The sequence below is a fragment of the Callorhinus ursinus genome, unplaced genomic scaffold (assembly GCF_003265705.2).
Source record: "Callorhinus ursinus isolate GAN/ISIS: 27379988/994484 unplaced genomic scaffold, GSC_fseal_2.0 scaffold35, whole genome shotgun sequence".
In the NCBI taxonomy this organism is placed as follows: Eukaryota; Metazoa; Chordata; class Mammalia; order Carnivora; family Otariidae; genus Callorhinus; species Callorhinus ursinus.
The window spans coordinates 11,043,538-11,052,917 of NW_027397097.1; the positions used below are offsets into that span (position 1 = coordinate 11,043,538).

The following is a 9,380-nucleotide window of genomic DNA, read 5'->3' on the forward strand; positions in this document are numbered from 1 at the left end:
CTGTTTCTGTCGAATAAATAAGTAAAATCTTAAAAAAAAAAAAAAGCCCCAAGTAATATGGCATCCATTTAAAGAGATCTATTTAAATAGATTCATTTTAAGAGATGAAGCACTACTATAAAAACTTCTGTTGGTACTTTAATTAAAAGATCCCCAAGAATAGTCTATAAGACATTCCCTGTGTTGGGGCACCTGCATGGCTCAGTCATTAAGCGTCTGCCTTCAGCTCAGGTCGTGATCCCAGGGTCCTGGCATCGGGCCCCGCATCGAGCCCCGCATCGGGCTCCCTGCTCCTCGGGAAGCCTGCCTCTCCCTTTCCCACTCCCCCTGCTTGTGTTCCCTCTCTCACTGTGTCTTTCTTTGTCAAATAAATAAAAAATCTTAAAAACAAAAAAGACATTCCCTGGGTTGTTTTACATCAGCAATCTCAAATTCAAACTCCTATCTTGCATTTTCTTCTTTTAAAACTACATTATATCTGTCTAATTATTTGCATACATTATTTTTGTTCAATCTCCCATTTCTTGGTACATTTCTTATCCCCAGCCTTCTCTGTAAAAGATCTATAATTCTATTCAAGAAACTTATCTACTTATTCCTGTATTAATGTAACAATTCATGCTCTTCATTTATATCCCTGTATGTATCTAACATACCATTATAGTATTAATTACCCAAAAGTGTTGAATTATTATAATGCCACGTGTTTAATGATAATTATATATTGCCTGCTTGAACATGCTTTACAACTAATATTCTTTCAACCTGCTACTACACCGGTCAAGATTCACTTTATAAAATAATACTGCTTGGAATTTCTTTTCTTTTTTTTTTGTGAGCTCATCTTGGCCTCTCAACTTTCCCAAAATATCTGTATAGTTCATTTTAGTTTAATGAGCATTTATTGAGGGATTATTATCTGCTATTCCCTTTGTTAGTTGCCTTTTCTCAAGTAGGTAAAAATTTAGAAAGAGAGATGTATATACAAATAGGCAGTTGCAGTAGAATCTGTCACTGAGATATACGTTATAGGCAGATCAATCAGCATAAACAAAAATATCAAGTTATCCACAGATTAATAAAATTAATAAGATTAATAGGAACTATGATCATTTTCTACAACTTGAAAATATGTGGCAAGATGGATGATGGCAGAAGATACTAGACGGGTAGGTAGTTATACAATTTATGAAGGTCCTGGGCTTTATCCTGTAGGTAATGGGTATTAATTAAAGAATTGTCAGTAGCAATATAGACTAAATGTTTGTGTTTCCCTAAAATTCATATATTAAGTCTTAATATTTGACATGTTAATATTTGGATGTGGGACCTTTTGGAGGTGATGAAGAGGCCTCATGAATAAGATTAGTGCCCTTATAAGAAAGACCCCAGAAAGACTCCATACCCCTTCTATCATGTGAGGATACAGCAAAATTACAACTCTGTGAACCAGGGAACAGGGTCTTATTACCAGACTCCACAACTGCCAACACCCTGATCCTGGACTTCCCAGCCTCTAGAATGGTAAGAAATAAATTTCTGTTGTTTATAAACTATCCAATCTATGGCATTTTGTTATAGCAATGTGAATGGATTAAGACAAGTAGAAATACTATATTATTATGTTTGTATTCATTGACATTTTTGCTATATAAGTACTATTTTTTATTTAAAAACTACATAATCTGATACCTAGAAAATGAAATGTTCTGTAATTTCACTCTCTAAATACAACCACTGGTTAGTAGTTTAGTATATTCAACATTTCCCTATATACTTAATACATAATGAAAATATTGAATCTTGATGCATATACACTTCTGCAATTTGTTTTTGTCAATTAACATGTTATGGAATGTATAGAATGTCAGCATAGACCTATCTTCATTCTTTTGTAACGGCTACAGAATATATATTTCATTATTTGTATATGACATAATTTATTTAAGCAGCCCTCGTTTAGTAAATATTTAAATTGTTCCATTTTTTATTCAGATGATACTGAGGTACACACCTCCCTACATATATCTGTTCTTTTTGAATTTTTTTCATAGGTTGAATTCTTAAAATTCCGAGTGAAAAACAGAGCTACCACACAAATGATTCCAGAAGACATCATTCTCATCGTGAACTTTGGGAAGCATGTCCCTGAAACTGTGTAGTATATACAACCCATACTCTTTAACCCTGCATTATACTGCTCCTTAGTATGTGCCAGACACTGTTCTAAATACTTTACATGCAAAAACTCATTTATTTCTAACAACAACCTCATGAACATGAAGTAGGCATTTTATTCCCATTTTACAGATGAGAAAATGGATGCTTACAGATGTTAAATGATTTGTACATGGCCATATAAACCTTCAGTGAATGATGCATGAACTTGGGTAGATAATACAGTGGAATGTTAATTTTGGAATATCAGGAAGTATAAAATGGCCTTCAAAACCTAGGGCTAGAGTATTTCTCTAAAGGCAAAGCAGTCAACACTGAGTCTGCAAAACTTTACTGGAAAGAAAAAAAAACAAAAAACCTTCTGATGAAATTTCCTTCTGCAACTCCCCTGAATTCACTGTATCAGAGCTGTGGAATGGAACTCTTGGGCCAACAGTGGAAGCTGTAAATCTGGGGCTTGTGTCACAGCATTAAATTATAGTGTCAGAAATAAGGATCTAAAGCCTGTCAGTGGTATAAATAACTGAAAAGAGATTACAGTCTAAAACGGGCTGCATACATATTTAAAAAGTGCTGTGTATACCGCTTGGGAAAATATATGATGCTAAATCTAATAGCCCTATCTTGCTTGCTAGCTCTTGAGCAGTAATTTAAAGTCCCAGCATTTTGAAGGAGGAAGAAAAGGACTATGAATATCCCAAACACATGCAAGTTAAATGCACTAATGACTGCTATGCTATAAAGGAAAGGCCATCTCTTAGAGCCATGTTATTTTTTTAAATTCTGTAATAAATGATATTTGCTAAATTAAATAAACAAGATGGCCCTGCCGTTCTCAGGTTTTAGGAATGATGTTGTTTTGTGTGTTTCCATCTCCTATCTTTTTTTGAACGGTGGAAGGGGGATGGAGGAGACCCTTAAAGTTCATTTCAGGCCCAAATGTATCATATAAACACATGTCTACCTAGACTTTAAAAAAATTACAGTCCATAACAATAGATTAACCTTACTGGTAGAATATTTGCCCATAATATGATATTATTTTATTATGGAGGAAAAAAATAAAAATTTTAATTAGTTGTTTTTGGCATAAAGATGATAAAGATGCCCTTTTCAATATTTTTAAAAAATTGTCAAAATTGTGAAGTAGTCATTTCATCTTGCTTATTGATATTCATTAAAGATCTTTGAAAACATATTTTTAAGAGAAATTGAGAAAAACCAGATCAGTAAAAAAGATTCATTTTTAAGGTTATTTCTCATGTTAAATATGGCATTTTTATCAGCAGCTGAATTTTAGATGCTCTTATTTGATGAGTTATAAGCTTCTAAATGTCACCTTTAAACATTCAAAAAATTTTTCAGTTATTTTATCATAAGTAGGTTTATTGCTCAGTACTGTGGGGAAAATTATGTTAGGTGGGAGAGCTCTGAATCTTCTGCAAGCATCACTTGCCTAGTATCTTCCTGTTGTTGGGAATTTAAAATGATTCCCTTGTGATTATCAAACTATGCTCAAGATCCTCACTGCATCATTGGAAGACATTCAAACAAATATGTAAGCCTTATCAAGAAGCTAGAATAAATTGAAATATGGACATATATTGGGTTTCAGCAAGTAGAGGGAAGTGGATAATTTATGCCTGTCAGGCCAGAGGACTGGTAATGTGTAGAACTTATTCACGGGAAATGCAGTATAAATGGTTGAGAAGGGATACATATCGAAATCAAAATCTGAACCCAGGTCTTTTCTTTCACTGTACTGTGCTTTGCCTTCTCTACTGTCAGTTCTGATTATATAAGAGCAATGTGTCTTTTCTCAGTACTTCTCTAAAAATCAACCTCTATTGACTCAAGATCCAGGAAAGAAACAGATGGCACATTCATAATTAAATGAAAAGGTTTAAAGATGGTAATATTTACAAAGATCATGGAGAGATAAGGAGATCAATAAAGGGGTGACTAAATATCCAAGCGTAGCTGTATTAGGGAGTCATTGTCACCCAGCTGGATGACCAAAAGGACAGTGGAAAGGAACAGTTTCTACAATCTGAAGATAACTGTGACCATGAAAGTGTAAGCATCTGATAGAAACTGGTCACTGGTAAAAGAATACAGCCATTGTCCTTGTAAAGTCACTGTTCTCCTGTGGTCAAAAAGGGAGGGAGTGGTGGGAAGTAGAGATCCTAAACTCTCTCCCTTCCCAACCTCTAATTTCCTGTTCTTGCCTCCCCTAAAACGAACCAAAGTAAGAGCAATATTTAGAATAATGAAGAATGCAGGGAGCCTGGGTGGCTCTGTCATTAATTGTCTGCCTTCGCCTCAGGTCATGATCCTGGGGTCATGGGATTGAGCCCCATGTTGGGCTCCCTGCTTGGCAAGAAGCCTGCTTCTCCCTCTCCCACTTCCCAGCTTGTGTTCCCTCTCTTGTTGTGCCTCTCTCTGTCAAATAAATAAAATCTTAAAAAAAAAAAGAATAATGAAGAAGTAAAATGAGGTAACACCTCAAACCTGTTAGAATGGCTATCATCGGGAGGAACGGCTGTTGATCTGCGCTGGCTTCAGGTCCCCGGCTCTTTGGTGGCTCCCGCGCTCTGCTTCTCCCCACTGAGCAGCTGCCTGGTGAAGACGAAGCCATGGCCCTCCGGGTCACCAGGAACACAAAAGTTAATGTTGAAAATAAGGCAAAGATCAGTATGGCAGGGGCAAAGCGCGTGCCTCTGGCCACGACTGCGGCCTCCAAACCCGGGCTGAGGCCGAGAACGGCTCTCGGAGACATTGGTAACAAAGTCAGCGAACAACCACAGGCCAAACTGCCTCTGAAAAAGGAAGCAAAAACTTTGGTTCCTGGAAAAATTATTGCTAAAAAAATACCTAAACCTCTGGAAAAGGCACCCGAGCCTGTGCCTGAGCCTGTGCCAGAACCAGAACCAGAACCTGAGCCTGTTAAAGAAGAAAAACTTTCGCCTGAGCCTATTTTGGTTGATACTCCCTCTCCAAGCCCAATGGAAACATCTGGATGTGCCCCTGCAGAAGAATATCTGTGTCAGGCATTCTCTGATGTAATTCTTGCAGTGAATGATGTGGATGCAGAAGATGGAGCTGATCCAAACCTTTGCAGTGAATATGTGAAAGATATTTATGCTTATCTGAGACAACTTGAGGAAGAGCAAGCAGTCAGACCAAAATACCTCCTGGGTCGTGAAGTCACTGGAAACATGAGAGCCATCCTTATTGACTGGCTAGTACAGGTTCAAATGAAATTCAGGTTACTGCAGGAGACCATGTACATGACTGTTTCCATTATTGATCGGTTCATGCAGAATAATTGTGTGCCCAAGAAGATGCTGCAGCTGGTTGGTGTCACTGCCATGTTTATTGCAAGCAAATATGAAGAAATGTACCCTCCAGAAATTGGTGACTTTGCCTTTGTGACTGACAACACTTACACTAAACACCAAATCAGACAGATGGAAATGAAGATTCTAAGATCTTTAAATTTTGGTTTGGGCCGCCCTCTACCCCTGCATTTCCTTCGGAGAGCATCTAAGATTGGAGAGGTTGATGTTGAGCAACATACTTTGGCCAAATACCTGATGGAACTAACTATGTTGGACTACGATATGGTGCACTTTCCTCCTTCTCAGATTGCAGCAGGAGCTTTTTGCTTAGCACTGAAAATTCTTGATAACGGTGAATGGACACCAATTCTACAGCATTATCTGTCATACACTGAAGAATCCCTTCTAAATGTTATGCAACACCTGGCTAAGAATATAGTCATGGTGAATCGTGGGCTTACAAAGCACATGACTATCAAGAACAAGTATGCCACATCTAAGCATGCTAAGATCAGCACTCTGGCACAGCTAAATTCTGCACTAATTCAAGATTTAGCCAAGGCTGTGGCAAAGGTGTAACTTGTAAACATGAGTTGGAGTACTATAACTGCAAATAAAATTGGCACCATGTGCCATCTGTACATATTATATGTTACCTTTACTTTTAATAAAGTTTGTGGTCCTTTTTACTTCTTATACCTTAACTCATTTGAATGTCACTACTTTCCTACTTGAGGATAACCTAAAAGTTGTGTTAAAGGTATGATGGGGAGTATAAAAAGTGCTTTCAGTTTATTGGGACCCAACTTACATACATAATTGTTACTTGTGTGGTTTTTGTTTTATGTATTTGGCTTTTGCTTTCTTAATATGGGTTACTGTGGTCATGAAGGCATTTAAAGCCCTTCTGTAGGGCAGTACTGCATGTAAGCCCAATTGTCTTGAAGAATATGCAGCCTTATTCTGCTTAAAAGCCTGCCATCTCATCCTTAGGACCCCACCCCCTCTGTTTTCTGTTTCTTATGGTGGTTGCTGCCATAATTCTAAGTTTTTACTTCTACCACTATTTCTTAAATTATCAACTTAAGCTAATATCATTTTTTCACTTGCAAAAATAAGAACTTTATATTTTAAACCTAATTTACCTTTTTATTGTTTATTGATCAAATAAAAGTGGATCCTCAAAACCTACAAAAGTAAAAAAAAAAAAAAAAAAAAAAAAAGAATGGCTATCATCAAAAAGACAAGGGATAAGTATTGATAAGGATGTAAAGATAAGGGAACCCTTGTGTACTGTTGATGGGAATGTAAATTGGTGCAGTCTCTATAGAAAACACTATGGAGAAACTTCAAAAAGCTTAAAACAGAACTACCATATGATCCAGCAATTACACTTCTGGGTATATATACAAAGGAAATGAAATCAATACCTCAAAATGATATAGGCACCACCATGTTCACTACAGCATTATCTACAATAGCCAAGACATGTAAACAATCTACTTGTCTGTCAATGGATGAATGGATAAAGAAAACATGATGTGGACATGTATCTCTCTCTGTCTCTCTATATATTATATAGAGAGATAGAGATATATAGATACATATTATACTCATAGATCAGATTGTTAGTTGTCGGAGATGGGAGGCGGGAAGTGGTATAATTGCACAAAGTGTTCAAAAAAGTATAAACTTGCAGTTATAAGATGGAGCTAGAGAGTATGATGCTAAGTGCAATAAGTCAGTCAGAAAAAGACAAATACTATGTAATTTCACTCATGTGGAATTTAAGAAACAAATGAGCAAAGGGAAAGAAAGACAGAGAGGGTCAAACCAGGAAACAGATTCTTAACCATAGAGAACAAACTGATGGTTACCAGAGGGCAGGCGGGTGGGGGGATGGGTGACATAGGTGATGGGGATTAAGGAGGGCACTTGTTGTGATGAGCACTGGGAAGTGATGGAAATTTGAATCACTAAATTGTACACCTGAAACTAATATTATACCACTTGTATGTTAACTAACTGGAATTTAAATAAAACTTTTTAAAAATTTTAGAAATTTAATGAACAGCATGATTACTATAGTTAACAATGCTGTATTGTATATTTGTAAATTGCTAAGAGAGCAAATTTTAGCTCTTATCACAAGAAAAAAATAATTTTTAACTATGAGGTAATGTGTTTTAACTAAACTTACTATGGTAATCATTTTACAATATCTACACTATCTAATCATTAGTTTGTACACCTTAAACTTATACAATGGTATATGTCAATTATATCTCAAAAAAACTGGAGAAAATAATAGTGAGGAATGGATCTGGAGCAGCAGATCCATTTTGCCACTCATCACCCATTCTTGTTGTTCTTTTAGGTGGAAAACAAAAACAAAAACAGAAACACAATCCTGTGTAACCACCAAGGGGAAAAAAGAGAGTCCTATCAGCCACTATATCACTGAGGGTGATCAGTTTAATCATCCTATTACTAGAATTTTTATTGTAAAACTAGCCGTCTACGTTTTACATATAAGGAAGCAGTATAGGAGATTGGGTGAAGGAGTAGAGTGGTAGTGGGGACAATAAACCCAGCTATGGTCTCTATTTTTGTAGCTCATTGCAAGAATTCGGCTGAAAATCATAGATCCTTAATCCACTTATTTTCTCTGTTCTTCTGATATTTTGCAGGAATTTAGCTGGTAGGGCTAGTTAGCCTGATGGGATAACCTCTATTTCCTCAGACTTAAATAAGTCTTCTGTGGTGTTCTCTTTATTGGATTGAAGTTTTTTATGCACTAATATTTTTGGATATGGGAGTACTATGATGTGCACCCCTGATCCTCCGGATTTGGGGCATAGCTCTAAATTTTATTTTGGACCAGCTATCAGCTTTCCCTCAGGCAATAGAATTGATTCCTCCCTTGTCATTAGGACCTATAAAGTTACCAAATCCAAGATTTTAAGAATTGGAAGCAAAACTTTCTTAAGTGAGTCCTTAAAAAATGCTATTAAATGTGTTGCTGAAAGGCCTCTGGGTCCCAGTGGTTCTAGGCAACATTTCACTGTTGTCCTTGACTAACTTGGTTGACTCCAGCAAGTTACAAGGCATCTCTGGGCATCAGTTTTTCATTCTATAACCCAGAATATAATTTTGAAGATCCTTTTTATCTTTTCAGTCTATGATTATAATACTAATTAATTTTAATCACAAACATATAAATTTATTAAGCTTTTCAAGATGGAGGGCAAGGAAGTGTGGAATAATAATAATATCAGCTAATGTTGGTAGAGTATTTGTTTTGTGCATAGCACCATGCTAAATCTTTTGTATGTGTTATCTTAATCCACAAACAACCCTTTGCATAAGTACTATTTTTATCATATTTTACTTGAGTAAACCAGCCTAAGGTACTCAGTTTATAATTTAAATGATCTAAATTTAAATCTAGTAGTCAACCACAAAATGGAACTAAATGAATTTCCCATTCTTGGCTAGAAGATAAGAAAGAATTGATGACTCAGCAGTCTGTGTCCAATAAGGTGTTCATAATGTTATTACAAAGGGTAGATTATTCAACCACATTAAAAGAATCAAATGAGAAATGAGTCTGTTTTGGTTTTTTTTTTCCCTAAAACTGATGTGGACTCGGGGAGCCTGGGTGGCTCAGTTGGTTAAGCAACTGCCTTCGGCTCGGGTCATGATCCCAGGGTTCTGGATTTGAGTCCCACATCGGGCTCCTTGCTCAGTGGGGAGCCTGCTTCTCCCTCTCCCTCTGCCTGCTGCTCTGCCTGCTTGTGCTCTCTCTCTCTCTCTCTCTAGCAAATAAATAAATAAAAATTCTTAAAAAACACTCTTTTC

General features: G+C 36.5%; 1 pseudogene; it reads left to right on the top strand.

Moving 5' to 3' along the window:
* Positions 1-4,716: 4,716 nt before the first annotated feature.
* On the top strand, positions 4,717-6,217 carry LOC112806349 (G2/mitotic-specific cyclin-B1 pseudogene; annotated as a pseudogene).
* The last annotated feature ends 3,163 nt before the right edge of the window (positions 6,218-9,380 follow it).